At 42.7% G+C, this 26,794-nt stretch overlaps 1 protein-coding gene across 2 annotated transcripts in view; it reads left to right on the top strand.

Moving 5' to 3' along the window:
* WBP1L (WW domain binding protein 1-like) overlaps positions 1–26,794 on the top strand; it is a 60,626-nt gene that overhangs the window by 148 nt on the left and 33,684 nt on the right. The window lies entirely within an intron of this gene.

Here is a 26,794-nt window from a genome sequence, read left to right as displayed (position 1 = left end):
TGTCGCGCCGTGCTGGGGGGCTGTGTCCCTGGGGCGGGGGGCCGGCCGTGCGGGGCGCGCAGGCCTGGGAGGGGCAGCGGTGTGAACGCGGGGGGCCGTGCCCTCCGGGGTGAGGGAGGTGGCCTTTGGGGTGGGGGGTCAGGCTGGGCTGGTGGGGGTGGGAGCGTGCATGGGGTGCCTGGGGCTCTTGGGGCTGGGGGAAGCGGCTTTTGGGGGCCCGCCTAAGGTTTGGGGAGCCCCCTTGGCTTAAGTGAGGCTGGAGGAGATGCAGAGACCTGAGTTTGGGGGTGCCTGTGTGTTGTGGGAATGGAGAGGTGTTGTAGGGATCTAGGTATGGGTGGCAGTGCCTCTCGGGGGTGCTTCGTATGGCAGGGTGGGTGCAGGACGTGGGAGAAAGGTATTTGATGGTGGTTGACTGGAGGTGATGGGAAGGATGGCTATGGTGAGGGCAGAAAGCTTCAGCTGGCAGGTGTGCAGGGGCCTGCGGATGGAGGTGTGTGTGTTTTTTGGGGTTGGCGACAGGGGAGAAGGTGGCCTGTGAGGGGACGGGGCTGGAGGAGGTTTGGGATGAGCTGAAGGGTGGCCATGGGGCAGCTGGCCAGAGGACCTGGGTCGGCAGGGAAATGGGACTTAACGTCATGCTGCACAGGCCAGGTGAGCTGTTCTTCCTGTGGTGGGAACTGTGGTGGGGGTGTGTGGGGAGGTTCGGTGCAAGCCTCTGCACAGGGGGAAGGAAGAGGGAATGAGTTTCAACTGGGATGAGGAGAACTAGTCCTTGTCTTTGTAGGCTCTGACCACCCGCTTACTACCTTCTTCAGGCCTGGAAAGGTTTTGAATGAAGTTGATTCTGTTTTTTTTAATCTCTTTACTCTCTTTTCTGTCTGTGCTGCAATGTGTACCGTTTAGATCTCCAGTGATGTTCTTGGGTTCCCCAGTGTAGACACCTGTAAACCTCTCCCACCTTGATCTGTACACTCAGTGTCACTTGGAGAGGACTGTACTGGGCCAAGCAACCTATGTGCAACCTGCATCTTATTGTTCATGGAGTCAAGATGTCCTTTTCACCCTATGTAGAACATAGACTGCATATGATGACTTCTGATTTGATGTGGTATATTACTTACAAGGTACAAATTGTAGTTTGTGTTTATTGAAGGTCTGAGTTGGTGAGATACTGATCTGTGACTGTAGGTCACAGATGCTGTGGGTTGTGTGGTGCTTAATGTTACAGGGGTGCAGATGGGGGGGTGCCCCTTCTGGAAGAGGTCCGTTGAAATACTTCCCAGTGCTTCTGCAGGAGGAGGAGGTGAAGAGTTAGTCTATGACTACAGATGTTATGCCCTTTGTGAATTTCCTTCTTCTTTCTAGGGTACTGAGACCACCAGATCTACTTTAAAAGCTGTGTAATTCCCTGTTGGTAGTGCCATCCCAAATCTCCTTCAGCTGCATGGAGGCTAAGGTTTGGCTGTTGCTGCCCTAGGGACCCAGGTGCAGGATTGTGTTGAACCATGTGTTTTCCACATTGTCACAACCGTTTTTACAGATGGAAGTCCTAGTGCTTGCTGTTTCATCTGTGAGCCGAGGTACACACACAAAGCATATATAAGCACATCTCAGGTCCGCTTTGCTCTCTGGTTGTTGCGGTATTCCAGCTGCGAGCAGTGGTCAGGTGGTAGGATTATCTGTACAGAAACTGTGAAAGTCCTCAAACCTGTACATGCTAATAAAAATACCATACCTGCTTTGAAGACTGTGAAAGATGCTCCCTGCCTTCTACAGCTTATATATCAGTCAAGGAGCTGGTAGAATGGAGTAGGCAGTAGAAAAGGAGGAAAGGAAAAAGGAGGAAGCGTGGAAGCAATCATACAGCTAGGTTGCTTGTGGAATAGTTGCATACATGACTTGTGGATATCCTCTCCAGTCAGTGCACCAGAAGTAATCCTAAAATAATAAGTCTTGAGTGGTACAATACATGAGAGTGGGGGAGAAGAGCTTTGGCGGCCTGTGTTTTCTTTAAAGCACTTAGATACGGATGCATCTTTTACTCCTTTTCTTTTCATAGTTTGTCTATATAAAACTCTTGCAGTCTATTTTAGATCTTAAATGTAGACTCTGTCTGTCAAAAGGCTGGTATTATCTCACTGCATACTAGAGATTGAGAGCTACCCACTCAAAAATGACAGGGGTAATGTAGGATCTTGAAAATGAGCATGTAACAAAACTTTGCTGTGGTGTTGCCTTAGAGCCTGATTTCCTCAGAGCTGACGGGCTTGTAGACAAGAGCTGAAACCATGACAGCTTTTGCCCCTTGTCCTCTCCCGATTGTTCCTGCCCATGCTGCCTCTTGTGACTGCTGCCTCCTTCCATCTACCTTGGAGACATTTGCCATGCCCTGCTTGCTTCTGCTGTCAGGGGGAGCTTGTTCAGGGTCCATGCCTCCTCACCTGTAAAAACTGTCCCGCAGACCTGGTGGTCTAAGGCTGGGAGGTGCTGCAGGAAATGTGTCCTCTAAATAATTCAGGAGGTGGAGCTGTACTGCCTAGCCGCACTGAACAAACATTCCCGAGAACACGCTGTACTCTGGAGGAGGGTCTGATTTATCAGGTTAAAATAAGTCCAGGCTGCCTAGGATCTTCAAAGACCTGACTTGTTTGGGGTGGTGGATGGAGGAGAATGAAGATAATTAGCTCATCACCATCCTGAGTCCAAGTTGTTTAACCGTCTCTATGACTATTCATTGCTGTTTCACTTGTAATCAGAACACAAAACTCTGTTAACTGGAGTTGAAGCATTTATCAGTAGATTACAGGCAGAAATATTGCAATTATGTAATAAAATAAAGATAAACGTCACAGAAAGAAGAAATCTAGCCATGTTCAGTTGTGACTGTAGATGCACACCTTAACTGCACACCTTAGCTGGGCGCTCCCCTCTTGCTTTGAGGGAGAAGGAAATGAGGAAATAAGAAATTAGTATGTTTTAAAATGTGCTTGATCAAATTTGTAATGAAAACCTTCGAACATTAATCATTTTTCTGTTGTAGTTTGTCTCTACAGGGCAGAGTAGAGGTTATTTGACCGCCTTAACTATCTGTCTGCTTCCCACGCCTACAGCTTAATTATCACATAGTTTTCTCAACTGTTGTTTTCTTTCAAAACAAGAGATTTAAGTGAATGTTAACTATGTGACAAGTCTGCGGAATCTGTCTTTCTCTAATAAGGTGGTTTTGAGCCAAAATCTGACAGAAGCATGCTCTTAAAGACCGATTTCATCCCAAATTAAAGAGTTCTTTTGAAGTACTGTGACTCGAGGGATGATTCATTGTATGTGACAAAGAGGATGGATCCTTGCTTTAAGGAAGAACTCGGCGTGACTGTCGCTGTGGCTAACACCCCTGTAACACAAGAGTTTCTGTCCAAGGCTGTGCTCTAGCTGTGACCACAGCTCTGATTGCACCAATATGGAGTTAACCACGCTTCATCCAAGAGTTTGGCTGCATTTGGGCCCTTTCAGAGCATCACTTGAGGTAGTTTGTGAACTGAACAGCAAAGTTTCAATTATCCTTGTGTAAGAGAGGCTCATCTCCTCATCTGTAAATTTAAGACAACTTTTTTGATTAAGGTAATTAGTTGCAACTGCACTTCTATGTCTCCTGAAATGCATCAGGTCATTCAGGAGGAGAGCTGCTTGTATAACTATAGGATATATTTTGTCTGCTATGATATCTTTGTCTGTGACTCTTGGTTTTTGGCTTGCTAATTTCCACAGTTTTGGCAGGAGGCAGCAGAGATCAAAGTACATCCTGTGCTTGTTCAGAACAGGAACCTCTAAATAACTGTGCAGATTGGATTAAGGACTGCTCATACCGTGATGATTATACTACCGTGAACTAGTGTCTCATCTGTATAGCAGGCTTTCCCACTCATTAAAATTTTTTTTGTTTGTGAGTTGCCCTCACAATTACACACAATGCTGTAAGAATTTCTCCCTGCATCTCTGCAGCTGTGCAGCAGATGGAAAGCCTGGTCTGAAAGTGTCCGATGCATCCTGGGGAGGAGCGTGGCAGTTTTCTTCAGGATAGTCAAAGCAACTCTGTGACTGGGACCTGTCATTGCCTTTCTGAGAATTTCCCTGCCACCCTCCAAATATTAATTAACAAAAATATAACACTACCTTAAGAATAAACTTGGGCAGCTTTTGTGGAGTTGTGCTATGCTGCGGGGGAACTTGGAAAGTTTCATCTGCCAGAGTTGTTTCGATATGGTTGGGGATTTTTTCCATCCTCCCAGCCTTGCAAGCCAGGCAGGGCCAGGGCTGACCTGGCTAGCGGCAGCATCCAGTACTGACTGTCTCTGAGCGGTGGCTCTGCTGGGTGCAGTGCCATTGGGCAGCTGCTGCAGGGCAGCAGGGATCCTGCCCATAGTGGTGCTACAGCCATCGGCCCTTCTAGTGGGACAGAGGGGTGGGTGTGCTCAATGTTTGGCCATATTTCAATGGTAGTTACTCGACCCTGGCTAAAATACCCATCAACCACTCACTTTGATGGCTAGAAGTGCTGCTCCCCTAAGCATCTTCAGCAGTCGCTTTTCTGCTGGTGAAAGTGGGAACTGTGCTCTTTTATATAGCTCTGTCAGCCTGTATTAACCGAGTGTTATGTTGAAGTTCGCCTTTGTGTTTCTTTTTGTGGTATTTGAAAGGCATTAAGTAGGGAACAATTTGTGTTTCTTTGTAATCTGAAAACATGTGGACATCCTCTGAGGTAATGGGCAGTATATTTAGTAAAAGCAAACCACCCACCTTTTCTTTTTGCCTTTTTTTCCCCCTTAAGTCATATTGGGAGAACTGGCAGGATTGAACAGACATTAGCTTGTGGCAAAAAGCTAGTGGTGGGCTAGTGATCTTCTGGCCTACTTCTCCATCCAGTGTTGCCTGTGCTGTGCCCTTTGGTCATGGCTATGCCTATGCAAACCTCTCCTTGTCAGGCACGTCCTGCAGTTTTAGTAAAGCTGAGCTACACGTGGTCTTTTGTTCTGTCTCCTGACAACATGCATATTTGGTACTAGGTTTGGTGATGTTCCTCTAATCCGAGCTGCCCTGTTTTACAGGTTACAGGGTAAGAATTTGCCCTTTCCAGTTAGCTGCGTAAGTATCTTCTCAGCTTATTAATGCATTTAACTGGTGACTTTGTGGCTGTACACACTCCTGTCCTGCATTTGTTTCAGGGGGTTCATGAATCCAAGTTGACTGGGCAAGCTGCTCCTGCCAGGGTTGCACTGCTGTTTTTGTAACATGAGGAAAGGACATGGCATGTCAGAGACATCTCAAAAGCAGTCTCTGAGGCAGGGCTGGGGACAATCTCAGAAAGGCCATTAGTCATAGCAGGGTAGACATGCTTGTTGCACATTACAGGACAACCTGATTGCACCAGGTTTTGGTCTGTGCTTCCGAGTTGGAAGAAAGCGAGCATGGAGTGTGGATTCCTGGATGACTTCATGGAGAGATGTTGAGGGGGAAGTCGGATCCCTCCTTCCCCCTGCTGTCTTGTGTGATTAGAAAACCCGTAGCTAAGAAGATAGGTTTTGAGATGCCAACACCTGGGTGCTGTGGCAGAGGAGCCCTGGCAGTCGATTGTCTGCGTGGCTGAGCCTGTGAACAGTACACGTAACAAACATGACTGAAGTAACAGCTGGCTGGAGAGAACAGGCTTGCCAAGCAGGAACTGCATGCCCATACCTTGCCTGTGATAAGAAGTGTGTTGGTGTGGCAGTCCGAAATGATGCTTTTCCGTGATGTCACAGATACTGTTTGGCTGCAAAGGAAGGCTCAAGGTGCTGCAAAGACCTGCTGTTTATCTGCTTGGACAAGGAGGAACTTGATTCTCCTCTAATGATGTGATTATCAGTGGGATCACTGCCCCCAGTATTATTTTTAGACGACAGCTATAGTCTCTGCAATAGCTTGTGAAACTGTAATGGAGCGCTTTACATGAGGGGGCTTGCTGGGGTGCAAAGTGAGGTGATGCTGGCAGACTGATGCAACAAACCAACCCATTTAATGCCAGGGTGGCCAGTGCTTCCTGGCATGCTGTGCCCTGAACAACACCTGCAAATAGAAAGGAGAGACTTTATTTTGTGTGGAGGCAGGTTGTGGTGCTGCTGGTTTGCAGGCCTCCTCCGCTGAGCCAGTATCCATCCACCTGGCATTGCCTGAGGTCAGTCCAAACCAGTAAGAGAAAAAAGGATGTGAGAGCTGGGTTGTGTAGGAGAATTAGATCCAGTTTCCTGACTCTTCCTTCTTCCCAAGCACTTTTAGGCCAGTTTATTGTAAAATAAATCCAACCACTGACAGTGCACTGGTGGCTTGCTAGCAGGTGTGACCGCTTGAGCATGGAAGAAAACCCCTGTGCGTCAGGGGACAGAGCTTTTGGCATTTAAAATGCTGCTGGCCTCTTGCTGATAATGGGTTGCAGAGGTGTAGGGTGGGTATGGTGAGCAGCTACCGCTACTGACAGGCTGTGTGGTGCTGGGTTTAGGGAAGAAGGGAGAACAGGGACCTTTCCTTTTCTCCTGGCAGTTCGAGACCTCGGGATCCTGAGTGCGGTCCTTAGGACTAGCAGAGGAAAGAGTTCGCCTCAAGAAAGGAAAGATCTGCTAACAGTAAAGAAAAGGATTCTCCCTTCTTCTTTCCTCTTTAATCTTCTGCATTACTATGAGGTGGAAGTTTGTGACTTTTATTGGTGATGTGTTTTTATTGCATCACTGGTTTTGGTGTGCGCAAGGCAGTGAGAGAAATTTCAGAGGCAACTTGAGCAGAGGTCCACGGTGAGGGATGGTGGTGGTGTTTGTTTTTGTTTTTTGAGATCTGGGAGGGATCATGATCAAAGCAAAAACTGATTGTGTGTTGGCTCTACCTGAGACTGAGGGAGCTTGTCAAGGTACTGATTTTCCAAAAGTACTGGAGTGGAACAGAGAGTGACTTTAGCTGGAAAACGGATTTTGTTGGTGCAAAGATAGTTCACAGAAAAGGTGAGCTTTATGTAGTTATTGGTGTCTGTCTCCCCATTAATAAATTTTGAAGTCAGTGGCCAACTTAAACCAAATTTGATAGGAAGAGACCTCAAAGATGTGTAAGATTTCAACAGAATTCCTGAAAACAGATAGGCACAGAGAGACCTTAAAAAAAAAAAACCAAAACCAAAAAAACCAGGGAAGCATCACTGAGTGAGAAGCTACAGTTGCAAGCGTATTAAGCACTGGGAAATTTGTGAGTCCCTGATTGACTGACTTGATATATGCCCTAGCTTCTGGAAAAGCTTCAGTTGGAGCTCACAGTTTGCTAGCCTGCAAAGTCAATCAGCCTTGTGGAACAAATTGATGGGAGGTCAGCTTTATGGAGCTCCAGTGGTTACAGAACTACTTTTATTTTTCTTTTTTTGTCTCCTCCTGGCTGAACAGCAAATTGAAAGGGAAAAGGCTGATAAGCTGTAGAAACAGTTATGAAGAGAGTGTTTTGTCAGGAATCTATCCAGCCGTCTTGAGCTTTCCCTGTGTAAAAGTGTCAAGCATTGCCTGTTGGAAGTGGGGAGAGGACTCGAACATTAATGGCATGCCAGCAGACGGTGCAGAGGCTTTTTAGTGAGCAGAACTGATTCACTCTTTTCTCTTATGTCCTAGCACACAGGTATGACTAGTAGGTCGAGTACTGTTGTCCACAAGAGACTCTTTTTTTTTTTTTTACTTAATAGGGAACGGGAGCTCATAATCAAGACGTTCCGGGATAATGCTGTCAGTCAAACAATGGTGTAATTGTGGCAGCCACACCAGAAGCCTGATAAGGAAAGAGTGCAAAATATGCAGAAGTACTCGCCCTTGCCAAGCTCTGTATTCCTGACTCTTTGTAATAAGCTTTTTGTTTGTTAATACTGTATCAGTAGTTGTGTGGGTTTTTTAAAACCTCTTTCTCTACGTAGGATCCTTTTTAAATCCCAGGTGGTGGCTGATGGCCAACAAGAAGCGATGGGCGGCAGAAGATCAGGCCATTCCGTTGCATAAAATATCCCTTGTGACAGCCATCTCACTGGTTGTGGGCAGAAAATCGGGTCCATGGAGCTAGCAACCTGCTGCAAAAGCACCTTTTAAAGCTCTCTGGCTGAGCTAAACAAGAATTGGGAGTGACTGGTGTCGAATGAAAGAGTTGAACAACAGCTGGAGTCAGTCTGAGCCAGGAGGTAGGGGAAGGGCTGGAGGAGGTCGTGGGCATGTACAGAGGTCTTGTAAAGACTGGACAAAACCTTCTAAGAAGGCAGCGTATCTTCAAGGCCATGATACAGGGCTGACTTCATCTCATCTTGTGTATCAGTTGTAATCATATTGGGAAAATTACCAAAAGTGCTCCCCCACCCCGCCCTTCTTTGGGGGAGGAATGACTTTCCTTCAGATACAATCTGAAAGACCTTTACTCTCTGCTTGGAAAGCATTTAATGCAGCTACCTGAATGCATGTGAAGGTCATGACTCATGTCTGGGTCTCTTGTGTGATGAATTCCTCCTTTCCTTACTGGTTGTCTCATTTGTTCGTTTGCAGACTGCTTTTCAAACAGTGAATGCTGAAGAGGAGGAGGAGGGTTGCACGTGTATTGTGTTGTCTTCAGATTACCTTGTCGTTTTGACTTCTGTCTTTTTAGAAGCAGCAAAATTCACAAACGGCTTGTATTTGACTCTCCAGTCTCCTGTGATCTGAAGCTTAGATAAAACAGGCTTGCTGACATCTGTCATTGCTGATTGTCTCCATTTACTGACACTTAGCACTTGGACTCCGACAAAGCCTGTCTTAAACTGCAGTGTCAAAAATAAGAGCTCTTAATTTATTTTCCCCTCCTTTTCCTAGCTGTGTTTGTTTTTTCTTTGTCTGATGCTTTGCTCCTTTTTCCTACCCATCTTATTAGGAAATTCTTGCATCTCACGTACTTGATTATTAAATATCGCTCTCTTGTTTGTGGCTCATTGTTTTACCAAGTTTCTTGCTTTTCTGCTCTGTCCTTGTAACTCTGTACTTCCCAGAGTACGTGATCATACTAAACCACCAGAGAGCGGTTAGGCTGTGGAAATGAGAGTCAGGAGTTTTCTTCTCCTCAGACCCAATTTGTGCTCTTAGGCCCGTCCCTTGACTGCAAAGTCTGAGGATCATCCTGGTGTTAAAAGATGAATTCAGGAAGTCTGGAGTGATTTTGCTCTTCATAGTATTGTTTTCCATTCTGAAACCTATAGTCTGCTTTATCTAGATGGACTTGCTGAAGAAGCAGTCCTCCTTTATTTTCAGCATGCTGTGTATTTATTGAGAAGCATTGTGCCAGGAAAACTTTAGGTTAAGGGACCAGACAAATCTGTTGTTGCCTTGTTTCACCTTTGCTGGCATGTAACTTCAGGCTGATAAGAAGTGTAAGGGCTTGCTGAATTCCTCACATGGACAAAGCCCAGACAAATCTCCTTTTTTTCCACAACCTTTAACGGAGCAGATAAACTTTGGGGAACAGGAGTGGCACTGATGGTTTCTTGTCTGTCATATTATCTAGCAGTGTGTAACTAAAACTTTTCTTACCATGATCCTGCTTTGAAAGAATTTAGAAGTGCAGCCAGGGGATTAAATACATTCAGTGTGTTCTAATAAAACAGGACTGAATTTGTGTATGTAAGCAGTGAATATTTTGGCTTTGGCTTGAGAAAGTAGAGATCTGCAGGAGAGGAAAACAACACTAGACAAGATGTTCACAGTGGCCTGGCTTGTGCATCTTGATCTTCTGCAACTGGGCAAATGGAGGGTGTATTTGTGTCCATAAAACCGTGTGCCTTCCATGAGTGTAATCTGAAGGCTGGGTGAGCTGCTGCTGTTGATGTAGCCATTACCATGCTGTTAATACAGAAAAAGTTAATTTTACAAATATGGAAACCTTAAGTTCTAGTGGCATTTTACAAGTTGAGGCAGACTCTTAAATGAATGACCCTAGATTTTGTTTATTTGTATCCTTGCTATGAGAGCTCTTCTTATCACTAGCTCTTCTCTTGCACAGGCACTGCCTGCCAACAGTTCTTCTGAAGGCACTTTCCTTTCCTTCAGGACAGGGTGCAAGGTAAAACTTGTTTATGCTTTTAACTAATGTCTTTAATTAAATAAATAGGCTTTACAAATACTGCTCTTATCTGGTTCAACCCATTAACTTGTTCATTTACATGTCTTACACTGCTTCTGTGTTTGTCCTCTTTTTCCCTGTCCTGACAGCAGGCATCTTGCATATTCTACAGTGGTGAGGGCTCTTGAGGGTGAAGTGTCTTGATAGCTTATTTAACCTGAAGGATTAGTGCAAAGGTAAATGATGGAAGAAACAAGTTTTCAAAGGAAATTTCTTGGGTTTAGTTCTTGGTAGGGTTTTTTTGAGGGTGAATTTATAAATATTGTAAAAAATAATGTTTTTTAAAAGCCACAGTATGCTTCTGAGTCCTTCCTTTGACACATGAGTACTTTTTGCAAGAACTCTTCTGTTCTGATCCTGGCTTACCACATGATATTAAGAAAGTAATTTGACATTTCTCATCTAAAGTGGGGACATTAAAATGGTGAATGTACTATGAACTATGGGTTTTTGTATCAAAATACTGGCAGATTGTGTAGTACCAGGTGTATAAATACTGTGTAGTTTCCCTCTTCAGCTGGAGGTGTGGATGAGAGTCTTCAGGTCTAAATTATTAATTGTTAACCAAGAAACTCCTGGTTTTCTTCTGTGAGGTTTCAGTCCAAAGGTTTTCAATGCCCTCAAGTACTATGGTCAAACTTTACCTAATTGTTGAGATACAGTTTCATTGTTCTTGGCTGCTTCTGTACTTGAGTGGGGACTGTTCTTCTATTTGTCTGGAAAGCATTACTGCAAATAGTCAACATGTGAAGACACATGAGGATCAAGCTTTTACACACCTCACAAATTGCACGTGCTGTGTTCGCTGCATAGAAAATGAATAGTCCAAGCAAAAGGTTTTCCTTCTTTGCAACTCTCAGTTAATTGGTTCTGTAGTGAAGTCAAGAAGTTGAATTTCTTGTATCATATTCCCCCTCAGAGGCAACAGCACGCAGAGATGCAGACTTGGGACTAAACCAGCAGGTTCAGTGAGCAGAACTGTGAGATGAGAGTGAGCTTGCTGAAATGCAAACACAGAATCTGAAAAGGGAGTACAGAACCCAAACTGGCAGCGCAGAGTGTTTTGATAGCTGCATTTTGGCTTGAAAAATCCTCAGATGCTTAGAACAGGGTAGTCTCTTTTCTAGATCTTTGAATTGCATACCAAAGTCCGAATGGCCGTGAACCACGAGAGCCTGCCGTGCATAGCTTGGAGAGTGAAGAGGAGAGGGAGCCTGGAGCAGGTTGCCAGCCCGTCCTGTCCATTGTGGGATGTTGTTGGGCTGGGCAGGCAGAGTGGCTTCCAATTGCCCCTGAGATGTGGACGTCAGCATGCAAGCTTGCCTTGCTTTCTTTGGCAGCAGGGAATTTGACTACCCAGCAACCCAGCTGCTGGGAAGGCTCAGACATCTGTTTTAAGTTCTTTACAGGATGGGATACTTTTTATAATACCCAACCTTTCTGCAAAGTGTAAGATGATCTGCTGTGTCTAAGGAGGACATTTTATGTTTGCACACTAAAAGGACATCCTCCATTTCCAAACAAGCACGTGTCTTGCATATCTTGCTATTTTACATTGCACCTTTCATTTAGGTCATGAAATGAACACTCTAGTTTGACTTCCTAGTTCTTTAGTGCTAACCTGCCTCCGTCCCCAGGTGCTTGGGCTTTCTGTACAGCAGAAGTCTTTCAGATAATCCTCATGTCCTTCTACAAAGAGGGAGCAGGGTACTTCCGCCCAGGTGGTGGGTATTCATCCTTGCATTTGTTGCTCTCATTAAAGTGAGAGCTTGTTCAGTTTGTGTCAATAACACCTTTGATCCTCTTATTTAAATGAAATAGTGGGTGTCCTGCAGAAAAGACCTCTTTGAAGTGCCTTGCAAGGTTATGCTGCTGCATGATGGTTAATAAAAGTTCATAAAATCATATTGGACTGGAGACTATGAATAGTTTCCCAAGTACAGTTCTCCATATTGTAATCTGCAGCAAACACGATTTATTCTCAGCTGATTGACCTCATGGGGACTTGTGCCTCTCTAAGTAGCAGCTGAAATCAGTGGTCTGAGCACTAATCTGCAAGTCGCAGACAGTAGGTTATTATTTAGTGAGAATGCTCCGCAAGTCTCTTGCTGCAGCATTTTCATTCAAAAGGTCACTTCCGTGAGTTTGTGCACAGCTGAATTTAATGTTCTTTCTCAGCAAGGCAGGCCACACTGGAGAGTGCATAATTATAATAAATACAACTTTGTTCTCAGCTGAAAAATCCATCTGAAATAAATTTTCCCAGCCCTTCCAAGAAATGCTTTTAGTAAGATAAATAAAAGCAATTCTTGCAGATTTCACATTCATTCAGCAGGAATGTTGGTGGGTGTAGGGTGCCTCCACTTAAGTCACTCATCACAGTGCCTTCTGGGCTCTATCAACTTGTGTATTCAATAGCTGGCTAAGAGTAGCATTTGCAAATTGAGTTTCTTGCAAACCAATTAAAAACAAGTTCATTATTTCTTACTTGGTTTGAATCCTGGTTATTACTTTGAGTAAAATTGTTTTTAACAGCAAGTACAGAGAGTTCAGTTAGACTCTTACTTGGGCAAACTTTAAACATTGTTTGATAGGTGTTTCTGTTTTTAGGGATGTGCATGTATTTATACAAGCTTTTGTGGCTTTTTTTTCTGGTTGGCACTTCTGTGTAGTCCAAGTAGATTTGTTTTCTTCTGTCTTCCATTTCGCAACACTGGAAATACTGAAAAAGTCTCTGCCTAAATACAGAAGGAAAGCTAAGAGGTCCCCCCGCCCCGAACTTCTAAGCAAGTACTTAAACAAAAAAATCCCCTATTTGCTTTCATCTTCCAAGAGACTGAGCAGAGTGTGAAATGCCCTAACTATCCTTTCTCTTAATTTTTTGTCCTAGTATAGCAAATAGGCTCTGCTAGTTGATCAGGATACTGCTGCTGGTGGAAGCTGAATCTTTGCATAGTTTCTCTGGGTCCGTGAGCAGGTCTGGTTACCTTTGAGGTTTCAGAGGGGCTCTACAGGGTGATCCTTGAGTGTCTTTGTGCTTTCGCCGTAGAGAGTCTAGGTAAGCAGTTTCCAGTCTTCTCCACTCAAAACTGCCACAATCTTTGGTTTGGAAACTACCTGGTAATATTGTGCCGTTGGTTGTTGCTGCAAGGTCATTCATCTGCAGGGCTCTGCTGGAATCTGTGAGGCTGCAAGGGAGAAAAGACTCGTATGTCAGTGTCAATGGTAAATAAAAGATAACACAGCCTTCCTGCTCTTGCCATGAATTTGGACAGCCCTGTGCTGTATTGCTTGGCATGAACTGCATGTACGCTGTGGCACCTGGTATCTATCTTGTCCTGTTTCCTTTTCGTTTTGGTGAGAGGGAGGCATGGAGGCCTTTCTAAAGGAAAGGAGAGCCTGATGTCTCGGCAGAGAGAAAGTAGAGGGAGGTCGCTGAAATCTGACCACTCACACTTCATTAAATGGAAGTGCTGGTCCTGGGCCTGGGGAGGAGGGGTGGAAACCCACTTCTACTTCCATTAATGGTCTGTGTGCTAGGTTAGATATTAATTTCTCAAAGACTTGATATCTCTTCAAGCCCCAGTGGGTTTCCATTGGCACTGGAGAGTGATCAAAGGGAGAATATGCTCTCTGTCATCGGACTGTGGGCTTGTACCTTATGGTCGACTGGGAGCAGATTTCACCAGCTCTCAGATCATGACAGTCTGCCTCTTTTTCTCAAGGTATTCTTTTCTCTCCTTGCATGTCTCCTTTGTTCCTGCCACTGCTTTCCTTTCCTGATGCAAGTCTTTTTGTGTTCTCTTTTTTCTTAATCTGTTGCAGTGATCAGGAGTTGAATACTTGGTACTTGCTAATGAAGCTGCTTTGGCAGTGAGAAGGCCAGTGAAGCTCACTTAAACTAATTGTTGTTTTAGGATCTCTCTAGGCATCCTGACCCTATGTGCAGACATGGTTTATTTTTGAAAGATCGTCTTGAGTTAGAAAATCAGCTCTTGTCTTAAAATGAAAACACACATTCATCAAAACCTGAATTTCACGTGGGTTGTGTAAACATGTAATTTGGGTTAGGTCCGGTCACTGGAAAATATGCGATGCTGTTGTCCAGGAAGTTACAGTGCAAGAAATGTAGGGAACTTCAGAAAGTCACATTAACTGTGTCTCCTTGGAGAATTGCCTCAGAAATCCTGACCTCTGCATTTCTGCCATGTGCTTTATATGACGCTAGTGAAGAGGGTTACTTGGGCAGTTGCAACATTCTTGTATACATGTGTTTGCATGACATTATGAACTGTGGAAAGAATAGTGCTGTGCTTCCCATACTGCTTCCTGGATACTCTCCCTCTGCCCCTGCAGGTGGCACATGAGCCATCACTCTGATTGTCAAAGCACCATCTGCTTCAATCCATGCCATGTCTCCTATGGTCAAATCACAGAAACCTTTCGCTAGGGCTCTGTGCACTTGAATTTCTAGGAGCGATGGCTGGGGTGCTTTCTGGCATCTCCACTCTTTGCCAAGCCACCATCCAGGGTCAATGTGAAAGGTTTTAGGCTGACCCAGATACCCTGTTCCTGTCCCTATCCGCTAAAGGTTTCCTGTGCAAGATGTTAGTTTTACTCTCCTCTTTATCAACCTTGACAACAGTTATTATTTAAATGTTGCTCAATATTTTCAACATGATCTCGGGATGACTGCTAATTCCTTCAACCCCTTGTTTTGTTTTAGAATTTCTAATCCCATTTTCTATGACTAAGTTCAGTTGCGCGGTTTCCACAGCAAGGATTAGGGTTTACTGCCATAGGTACGTCATTCTGCCTTTGAAGCTGCTTGCTCATGCTTTCCTTGGCAAGCTCTGGCAGACATGCTTAGCAACAACAGAGATCGTATCTTTTTGAAGCTGCAAAAGGGTTAATCAGAAGCATGTTTATGAAACCAGGTTGTTCACCCTTATAAGCTTTTACTGTGATCTTTTTGGATGCTTTTGGAAGATTCATCACCTGCCTTTGTAATTTATATTACATTTTTCTTTCCTTTCTTGAAGCTATTTTAATGCTATGTATGATATTGTTAAAATTAACTAGGATAAGCAACTATTCTTGGCAAGCCCTAAACTGCACACCTCTTGGATACAAACTGGAGAACGTGACTGTCTTCATGTGGATGGCATAAGGTGTTTGGCGGGTATGGTCAGGGTGGTTGAATGAGCGTAGGGCATCTGTAGCTTCAAAAAAAATCCAACAAAAGGACTCATCCCCCAGGCAGGCAGAAAGTTGTTTGTACAGATACTTTTTCTCTAGAGCCTTTTTGTAGGAATGGTCACAGTTGTGGTTGAGTTTACTTATGTGTGCAGGGAGAGGGACTGATGGCTATGCAAGGGAGTATTATTTTTTGTCAGGGAGATTAAAGGTATTGCTGTTGATCAGGAGATTTCTTTGTGTGGCAAGTTCTTTGTGTGGAGACTCTCCAATGAAATGGAGCACATGCGCATATGCAATACTTCTTTAAAAATGTTAAACAGGATCTACCCTCTGATGGGAGTTGTTAATTGTGCTTTTGGCTCTCTCCGCCTCGCCAGCAGATGTACCATTGTGAAATTTTTACAACCTAATAAAATATTAGGGGATGCTTCACTTCAAGAGGAAACTTGATGGCTGCTTTCAGCTGATGCCTCTTTGACACCAGGTGAGAAACGTGCTTGCCTCATTGGGACTTGCACCTACCACTGCAGGCATAGCACCAGGATATTGAGGCAAGGTTCATGGATTGCAAAGACCCTGAAGAGTTCTAGTAGGGTAGGTGTTATGATGCCAGGCTCTGCATATTTGGTATGATGCATTTGAACAGATCATAAAGATCTTAGTTTTTAATACATTGACTGAAAGTGGAATTATTTGTGCATTTTGATTCAAAATGTGTCTTGATTTTTAGTGCATTTCTAAAGCCATGGGAGACTCTTTGGACTTGCTGTGTTTACCCCAGTCTAGTAGTGAATGCTGAGCTTTGCAAGTACTGAGTTCTGGTACAAAGTTGTGTGTTGTGTACTTGTAATATAAAGATCTTGCAGAAACTCATAGGAATCTGGTGAGTGTTCTTTGTATTTTCTTGCTTGTTAAAAGATTCTAGATTTGTGCAATTTTATTTCTGAAGATTTCATTTATCTAACATTTTTTCTTACCAGGAAGTACCATCTCCTGGGATTTAAGTATTTGCTCATGCAAATCTCTGTTATCACAGATAGTTAAAGAACTACTGAGTGTCACATCATTAGGTCACCAGTTCAAATCTAGTCCAAAGTGGTAATGGGCATTTTTATACTCCTAATGCCTTTCATCAGGATTTATGTTTAGTTGCTTAAACTAAAAATGGAGCATTTGCTATTCAGAATTATGGGTTCAAGTGGAGAATAAAGACTAGAAGCAGGTTTTTCTATAGCAGAAAATCCTGTTTGACTCGTGTGAGTATCTGTATATGATTTTCAACATACATGCTGCTTTAGAAGGAGTGAAGGTAGCATCTTACCAGAGGAGTGTGTAGCTTGCTGCATAAGATGTAATACAGAAAGGTGACCTCACCTAGCAGAAAAGCATATGCATTAGTCAAGTCTGGTATTTTTGGTGTGCTTTCCTATGACTTCTAAGTTGCAAGAGCCTTTGAAGAAAGTATAGGAGGACATAGACTTTGAAGGGAAAGAGATTTTGAAATTGGAAATGCAATGTGAGAGTGTTTTGAATGGCAACTGAAACACTTTTGGACAATTTATTTCTTAAATTCTTCCAGGCAGCTGCTCTTCTAAAGAATGATGGTTGGTTGGCTGGTTCGTTGGGGTTTTTTTTCTTGTTTCTTCTAGCATTCATGTCAGCATCTTTGTATAAAGCTTCACTTCTAAATCCAACCTCTAATCTCTGGTTTCTGGTCGAGAAGTGTGGACTTCAGTTTAGACTAAAATCTAGTACTTAGGATAACTCATCGGACTGTACATTCCCTAGTCTGTAGAGAGCTTGAAATGGTTCAGTTCAGCCGTATGGGCTTTCGTAGCTTCATGGCCCCTCCTTGTCAATTTGTTATTCTAAAGTTGAGAAGTCCTCACAATCTCTTTGAGATGTGTTGGGATATGGAAAGCCTTGCGAATCCCTGCAGTCGTGGGATGACCTCTTTTGTGCTGGGATCTGCCTGCAACCACCTCTTACATCCAACCTTTTCCTGAATGTTTCCTGAGCGTTCTCTGGCTTGTTTCAGGGACCAGCTTGGCAGCGTATCAGGAATCAATAGCTGGAGTCCTTCAGAAAAGAAGTTGAAGCTGCTGAAGTATGAATTCTGGTGTCCTGGTTGTTAGAATCTGTTAGCAGAGACATCAAGATGTGAAGAAGAGAGATGTGAAAGCTGGTACAAGCGTTCTGTTTCTTTGTGCTCCTGAGTTGAGAAATTAGAATCTGAGTTGGCTTCCCCACCTCAAAGGCTGTCGCATAGCTTCCCAAGTATATCTTGCCACAGGAGATCGCCGGTGACTTTTGTCAGTATTTGGAGGCACAACAAGTGGGTTGTGAGGTGTGGAGACAGGAAAAAAAGATACTTAATGACACGAAAAAAAACCCCACCGCCCGTAGAACTTGAGTTATCAATGTGGCACTTTGTGATGGGGATTCCAGTCCTGTGGGTCTTAATACATTTTCATATGTGTATATTCTGTAAAGAGTCTTCAGTCATGTGGAAGTCTGAGTTCTTGGCACTTTGGGAGAAATTATGAGATCATTCATTTTCATTCCTGATGCCACTTATTGCTACCATTTTGCTTGTTATCTCAGAGACTGTTTGCTATGTATTTATGACTTCCTACTTAGAATATTCTGTTACGATCAAGTATGTCAGAAGCATTGAGCGCATATTTCTGCCTCTGTTTTGATGCTGTATAAAGGCAGTATTGAACTTCTGCCTTAGCAAAGGAATACCAACCACTAAACAATTTCTGCATGTATTTTAAGTCTCTGATTGCTTTTTGGCTTGTAACTGTGATTTCAGCCAGAAACAGTGCATGGCTAGGACTCTCTAAATTATCATCCATCTTTTTGCTGGAGACTAAAAGAGGTAAGTTACTGAAGTGCAAAGGAAACTTTTTTTTAAAGCTGAGTCATGACAAGATTGGCAAGTTGCAAGAGAAAATTTATATCTGGTATTTACTTACTATAGTTAACAATGAAATCCTCCTTTACAGAAAATTATTGGAGTGAATAATGCTTTCAGTCTCTTTGTTATTCTGGAAGAGTAAAAGAAAATATGGTTATCTTGATTTTTTTTTTTTTTTTTAATATATGTTTGGTCTAGGACGGGGTACATAAAAGGAAGGTGCCACTTTTTTACTGATAATTCTCTGAAGATTGGCCCTAAAAATATGGTGGTCATCAACAATTGGTAGTTTTCACAAATGGGATGACTTTGTATTGGTTTTCCCTCATTACAGGCAAATAACTTAATCATGGGATGTCCATTTCTGAAACCTGTGATCTTTTATTTAACTTACATATGAATTCTGGTTGTTTTCAATACCTATACAAACATTAATACACTGAACTAGCATGAAAGTACATGTCAAATTTTTTGCAGTGTCAAGTAATAGATGTTATCTATAAACATTAATGACTCTGACTGCACTTCTGATATGGTAAATTCTATTCTTATTCTGCTGATGGAAAAGAAAAGAATAGAAAACAGTGACTTTGCCAAACACGAAGTCCAGTACAGTTTGAGAATGGACCACAAATTATTTGGAGTCCCGTATAAAGGCCGTAACTTGTCTTGCAAAAAACCTGGCTAATGTTAAAAAATGTTTTCTGTCTTATTGAAAATAGATGAAATAGATTGCAGCAGAACATATTTGTCAACAGGAGGTAACCATAAACTTAGGAGGCATGCAGGCGTCGAGCATGGCTGAACAAGACCGCAAAGAATACAGAACCTTTTTTCCCCTCACTTTTCAGGCTGTAAGTAGGGCCAGAGAGCACCCTCTTTCATGAGGGTTGAAGCAGGCTTTTCAAACATGCGTGCAGTGTCTTAACATATTAAGTCTTGATGCTAGGCTTTCATGACACAGACTGTGGGCTGCATGGAGTGAAGCTGCAGGTTATCACCAGCCGACAGCCACAGCTCTTCCACTCCCATTGTCAAAGGAGTATTTAGATACTGGTAAGATTTGATGTAGGTCAAATCGAACATGAGAATTTCAAGGTGTCCCTGTGTGGGTTTTTGTCATGCTGCCAGGTGTGCTTTACTGAACTGTTGCTTGCAGTGAAGGACCTTTTATGATTGCATTGATCAAGATAGTACTGTGGGTGTGTTCTTCATCCAAGGGGAAAAATGAGGTCAGTCAGAATGAATGTTGTGCTGCAGCTCAGACTGAAAAAGAGATACTTAAATACTTTGGTGTCCTGGGGAGAATACGTCTCTGACTTCTGCTTTGGGGCATTCAGTCTAACATGGCAGTCTCAATGTTATGTGGCAGGTGACTTTCTTGCCAGTTCTGTACTTCGCCCTCTGCTTGTTGCTCTGGCAGGGGATCCTTTCTGTTGTCCCCGTATGTGTGCTTCAGCCTTGCCTGCGGTCTCCTTTTGGCTCAGAATGACCTGCTGTGTTGTTCCCTGTAGATGCGGCCAGGTGTCCCACCCTTCAGAAAGCTGGAGGCCTGGTTTCGGGTCACCTCTGCAAGCTTTTTGGATGTGATGCATAGCATTGGAGCCATTCGGATGTTGGGCTTTCAGATATTTGGATATTGTGGTGGGAATGAAGGCAACCAGGAAAGCAGCAGACAGGAAAATCCTACTGTCTGCTGTATCTGCCAGTAGCCCTGGAGGAATAAAACTGAGATGTTCTCTTAACTCTTCTCTTCCACTTTTTGGGTTAGGTCTGCTTGTTTGTTCAGTGAGTGGAGAGTATTTTCTGTCTTAGAACACGTGCAGAAGTGGGATGGCTACATAGATTGCTCTCAAAAAGTCAGAGAAGCTAATGTTGGCATTCTCACCATTTCCCACATCTTCTATAATGACACAAAGACATTCCTTCTAAATCGATGGCAAAACATACGATCTTTCTTTTTCCTGTCTTGCTTCCCTCCACAGTTTAACTTGTCTTATGAGGTATATGTCTGATCAAAGGATATTAACAAAATCTTTATCATCTTGGTTTTACAAATTTGGCTTAAAAATTCTCTACTTGAAACTTGGCAAACATGCCTTGGTATGCAAACAGTGGGGATGGGATAGGGGAAATCACTTGGCTGTTGAAAAACTGCATATGGGAAAGTCACATGGAGCTTTCAGTGTTTTATTTATAATTCTGCAAAGGCCTCTTCTAATTTGAAAAATAGAAGAGACCAAATAGTGGCTTTTGGAAAGCAAACAGCTAGATTTTTCCATGAATATTTTTAACACCAGTATTAACTTCACAGATTGTAACACTCTTTCTTCCTTAAATACTTTTTTTAGCCTTCAGGATGTATAACTGGGTAAACTAACATTGTGAAGAAAACTTCACTCCTGCAGCATCTGGCTTTTTAAATTCTAATTGTGAAGCCGTAAGAGATGTTTTGTTTTCATTTAGCAAATACATATTGAGTTTCCAGAAAGGTAACTTGATTTACAATAAGCATACCCAGTGGGAACCATATGCTTTTCACGTTTGTATTTTAATGAAAGATTAGAGTATTTCTTTCAAAATCTCTTTTCCAGAAGAATGCTAGTTTTAACCATTAAGTAATGTTTAAGTAAAAACTGAAGCTGGATTTTCAGATTTGGCTGTACATGTGAACAGACATTTGCAAACACAAGTCCTTGGAATGATTTTACTAGTTAATAATGCAACCATGAGTTTTATGTCAGCTTGATTCTGAGCAGTGTTTGGTGATACCAGTATAAGATAACTGTGTTATGTGAAATTGCTTGAACAAAGCTAAAAGAAGAGCGATAGAAGTCGTCTGCCTGAGAGGCTCTAGCGTTCTCCTGCTTGAATTGCTGAACATGGCTCTTTGCAGAATGGCATTTAAGGTTACATGTGGAGTCATTAGGTTATAAACAGTCCGCAGAATATTTTACATCATGTTAATATTCCTCTGCAGATCAAGACTCCCTGGGGAGAAATGAGAATATGCACCAAAAACATTCTCAGTTCTTGAGGTTTATCCACAACTTCCTAGATCACTGAAGATAACTGTCCCATGAAGAAATTATTACAAAACAAATTTTTATTCAGCTCTCAGTGTTTGTATGTGGGGGGAATATACTGGGTAATACCCTTTCTTTTAGTTGCCAGATTTTCATGTTTTTGCTGGCTGGCTGAGATGTAGATTGTGATTGGAAAATCTTTCTGACTCAAATTTGGTAAATTTATATGAACCTTCATATTCAAGAATGCTTTTGAGTCTGGGGCTCTGTTGGGAAAAGACATGGCAAAAGTGTTCAGATCTTGACAGAATGTCTGAATCTGTGCTATTGAATAGAGAGAGGAGTCCTTTCATTTCTGTTTCTCAGTAAGTTTTATGGGGGGGAAGTTCTTGACCTTTCTTGAAGACGCCAGAGTGTCTCTGAGAGATCTGACCCACCATGTAATTTTTTGCCAAGAATAAATCTGTCTCAAAAGTGGCTGTTTTGTGCTAGGCACAATCCATGTAAAACTGGGTCTGTGGGGGGACTCTTGTACTTGTGAAAATGGTCTTGTCTTTTGTTCTGGCATTAGCATTTACTGCCTTTACTGAATGCTTGGCATCTACAGTGGTACATCAACAGCGTGTGTGCCTGTGCTCCTTGCTTGTGTAGTCAACTGACCTAGGGCAACACTTTGAAATAAAAGAAAAACCTTCTAGACCACCAGCTTGTCCATCAGAAGAGAATCTTATTTCAGATTCCACTGTTAAGTGCGAAATACTGGGATTTATAGACTGGCAGGATGGCTCTGGCAGAGTTGTCACATTACAGCAAGATCTAGGCTCTCTGTCAAACCCCTGACTTTAGTGGCATTTCTCATACCTGAGGATGCAACTCACAAGGGACATCCTCGGCAACTGCGTGCATCCAAATTTCTTCCAGCTCATCTAGATGAGAGGCAAAAGTAGAGGACCTGAATGAGAATCTGGCAAGAGCTGCTGTAAGCAGCAGACAGTTGCAAGCTAGTTGCAATTTATAGACTGTAGGAGCCACTGGTGCATCTTTCTGCTCCTGGGGAGTTTAGGAAGGAGCATTTTCCATGTGTTTGCTGAGTTTTTGGAGGTCTGGTTATCCCTCAGGGTAGTTCAAAAGCTACTTGCAGACAATTTGACAGCAGTACTTCACGCTAATGAGGAAGCAGCAGGGTTGCGCTTCCTCCAGCCTGCCTTGAAAGGAGAAGTACAGAGGCTCAGCTGCTGTTCAGACCTACACAACTATAAGGCATAATAATAGCTTAAAGACTTTTCTCCAACTACACAGCTCAAGCATATACTAACTGCATATTAGAGAACTAAACCTTGTCCAGCATGCTTGATCCAATAGTAAAGCTGCATGATTCACCTCTGTTACTGATCTGATTTCCAGGTTGAATCCCTCAAGCATCTGTAAGGGTCTCTTGGTGCATGGTGGACACACTGAATACCACTGGTTCTGCTGGATCACTTTGGCAGATACAAGTTCCACTTCACGAATAAGTTTCTACATTTACAAAAGATTGCTTTAGCTTTTTTGATTGAAACTTTGTTTTGAATTTCCCAAGAATTTGGGGACATTTTTGATGGTCACTTATTTTTCCTCATGGTGAGTTCAACTCAGTGTGAGCTTAGACTTCAGCAGTCCGCCGTGTGCTGACAATCTAAAAGATAAAGTCATGCTGTCAGTTTATGCTGGAATTCTTTCCACAAATGGGGTATATGTTTTAAAAAGTCTTAACGTTTTTATTTCTCATGCCAGACCTGCCTTTTAAAGGGATCCTGAAATTTATTATCATCTTCATTATTTTTTGCTGATGTTAATACCATCTGCTAAATTCAGTCATCTAAAACATTATACTGTTTGTATAATTCACCTTTGGTGTAAGAATTGTACTGCAGCTAGCAGGAACACACAAAGGCTTTAGAAAAGGTTCTGCAAATACAGTGTTAGATGTAAAAAAAAAAAAAATAAGGTATCTAAATTTTAATGAGGAAAGTGAGTAAACAGTAACTCTAACTGATACATAGACTGAAAGGGTTTGCTGCTTTTCTGGTTTTTGAGGGGAAAAAAACCAACAATGCACCTCCTGGCTGTAATTCTACACACATTAAAACGAATACTAAACGTAAAGGGGTCAAATTAAAAGGAAAAGAATAAGGAAGAAAAAGTTAGAAAATGGTGAAGTGCTTCAGTCTCTAGTAAAGTGCTAGAATAAATCCTTGAAGGCTTTATAAACATCTCTAAGGCAACAGGAAACAAGCAGTGTGGATTTATCAGGAACAGCCTGATGGGGGGGGGGGATTTAATTTGGTTGATTCAATGGATGTTTTACAGCCCAACCTGAGTGAGGGAGCACATTGGTTATGGGATGCTGAGTAGGGATCTGTGTTCAGGATTAAATAGTAATGCGGTGGGTTCATTAAGTGACTGGAATATATGCTAAGGAGTAGTCTGTGGTGGTGACTGGGATCCTGGATGGGTTTGTTCTGCCTCTGTGCCAACAGTTTGGCAGACAAAGAGAAAGCACTTGAGATGCAGATGGAGCATTGTGTATGTTTTTTTAAGACAGTAGAGCAACTTGAAGAAAATAGTCTGAAGCTGTTTCACTTTTCTTGAAGGAATAGTGCAGAGTACTTATTGGATGGAGAAAGTCAAATAGAGGGAGTCTGGGATTTGGGGATGTATCAGAATTTGAGTGCGGTTGTTGCAAAAAAATCCACCAAATCTTTAATGATATAGTAATAGAAGTGTCCTATACAGGTATTTTGTAATGCTCCGTGCTAGTAAGTGATACGCACCATTTTGTATCCCACATTTTAAGATGGGTTTAAGTTGCAGACTGAGAAAAGCAGTACAACTATGATTTAATCCTTGTAGTCTATGAAGAAAAGACTTTTGTCTTCTGAAAGGAGCTTCTAGAGGAACAGAACAATTTTCCAGGTGAGCTAAGTTAAGAAGATGACTGTGATTAGTTGTCTTGTTTTTAGTGGAGAAGAAGAAAGTACTGCCTTATCTTGCACTAAAGCCTGAATAAATGTTAATGGGAAAGAACATCCTCATTTTTGAAGAACATCGAGCACAGGAGCACATTGCCTGCTGAAGCGGTGGGAACACTAGTGATTGCAGTCACCTTAAGAATAGGTTAGAGAAATGTTGACGCTTTGGGTGCAGTGAATTGTTCCTAGAGCAGTTTGACAGGGTGACTTCTTGAGAAGCCTTTCAGCCTGGAGCCTCTGGGTTTGCATCTTTCATTTTCGAACAGCCCTGACGCTAGAAGCCTGTGTTAAGGAGCAAGTGCTGAAAGGAGGGCAGTCCAATGGCCAGTCTGTAATTAAATCTGTAATTAAATCCTGCTCACAAATGTTGCTGTCTGTCCCTAAGTTCTTTATGTATGTTTACCTGGAAGATGTCTCTTTCAATGGTCTGATGACTTTACAAGGTGCAGATTGGGTCTCTGCGATGAAATTGGTGGGCAGTTTTCTCACTTGTTTCCAGGGCAGGAGGGTTGGTCCTGGTTTTCCAAAGGAGATGTTCAGAATTCCTACTCCCCAAACTACCTGCTTCAGGGGAAAAATACTACTGTAGGAGCCTATATTGTGTCAGAAGTTACTATTTCTAAAAACTGAAAATATTTCCTTAGAGTTTCTTCATTCAACAGTCATACACAGGTCTGAGCTTTCTGAGTGCTGAGGATGACATGTATATTGCTCTTCTTTTGAAGAATAAGAAAATAACTGGCTTCTGACAGTTTGGGGGAGGGGGCTTTTGGGCTTTTTGGCTTTTTTTTTTTTTAAGATTTACTATTTTACTGCAGTCATGCTAATTAGCACCAATTACCTTTCTGTAAAAAGGTAGGATGTCAATCAGGTTTTGATTTGTTTTTTTTTTTACACAGATGCATATGGACTATTTGGTTTATGCTATGGGAGAATTTAAAAGAAAACAATGGTTGCAGGAATAAGAGGCCACTGGTAATGTGACCTAGAGCAAATGCATGTCTGGAAGCCACACTTTAGCAAGAAGAAAGCAAGCGCTTAGCCTTCTCTCTTTTCCATAGCCTGCAACCTTGCTGCAGAGAAATGTGTGAAAGAGGTAAAGCAGTGCGGGTCACCCTGTACTCCTTCAGCCCTGCTACAGCCAGGGGAGTGTTTGCTTTATCTGCCAGTGGAATAACAAGCACTAATGGAAATTATAGCAGTTGGGATAAGATAATACCCATAAAGGCAGGTTATGGTGATCAGCATTTCTTCCCAAGATAAAGCTGAAATGAGTTTTTAATTATTGGGCATTGAACTATATGAAATAAAGCATGCTTACGCACACAAGGGGAGCACATGGCCCATATACCTAAGGGGGAAACCCCACAGATACCAACGAAGACGGGGGAGCAAGACAGTAGGGTGTTGAAGGTATCTGCCCTTGGAATGGCAAAACCACCTGGCCTTCAGGTGCATCACTGAAATTTAGAAACTGGCTGTGATTCTAGATGCCACCAGTGCTTTTAATGCTTAAGCAAAGCGCAAACTGCGTAATGCCATGGCTGGTGCTGAAACATGACACTGGGACATTGCTTCCTCCCAGCCGCCTGTTCCTTACATAACTGCGGGCTGTCCCAGGGGTGGCCTCCAGATGAGCTGAGCCCAACAGGAAATATTTGGGTAACCGGTGGCAGTTCTGCTAGGCATAGAAGGAATAACAATTAGTTGTATTTAGAGTCCAGCGGTTGTAATATCTCAAACAACTTTCTGGCACTCTCCCTGTTTTACGGTTAGGGAAAATAGCTGCAGAGAGGGAAAATGGAGCAGGATGAGGAGCTGGTGATGGGAGGCGTTGAATTTTTTGCCCTATATGCTTGCATCGAAACAACTTTATTTGTACCTGGAAACCTACATCTGTGAGCTCTCTGCTTTGTGTAGATCATGCTTTCTGAGGGCTCTCCTGTTTGAGGCAATCCCAAAAACTCTCCCCTCTGGTCGGCAGAGCAACAAAGTGTGTGGCCTTTTGGGGAGCTTTTCTTGTCTTCCTGGTGAAGACGTGGGCCAAAGCAGAACCAGTACTACAACAGGGGAGAGAGTAGGCTTTAAGGTCTTGATATTTCCTGCTGTTTCACAGACATGGGTAAACTCAGCTTGAAACTGCACTTAACCATATGCTGTGCTGGTTTGTTTATTCCCTATATTTGTTTACTCATCATTTCAAAATAGAGATAAGTTCATGTTTTTCTTCCAAGTACTTGGAGAAATCCTAAGCAACACAGTAATTCAAATTAGAAAAGACAAACTTGTGTTTAAGATGAGGCTTTCTGAAGTGGTTTTCCCTAAAGTTGCATGTTTAAAGAAGTTTTTAACCATGGAGGTTAAGATCTGATAGCTCTCTTAGAGTTTTGTCTAGTGATTTAAAAGTGATGTCTTTAATACTGTTGTGCTGTGATCTTTTAAATGCTTGT

Source organism: Haliaeetus leucocephalus, unplaced genomic scaffold, assembly GCF_000737465.1.
Source record: "Haliaeetus leucocephalus isolate CR32 unplaced genomic scaffold, Haliaeetus_leucocephalus-4.0 Scaffold184, whole genome shotgun sequence".
Taxonomy (NCBI): Eukaryota; Metazoa; Chordata; class Aves; order Accipitriformes; family Accipitridae; genus Haliaeetus; species Haliaeetus leucocephalus.
This window is presented reverse-complemented; position numbering and strand designations above follow the sequence as displayed.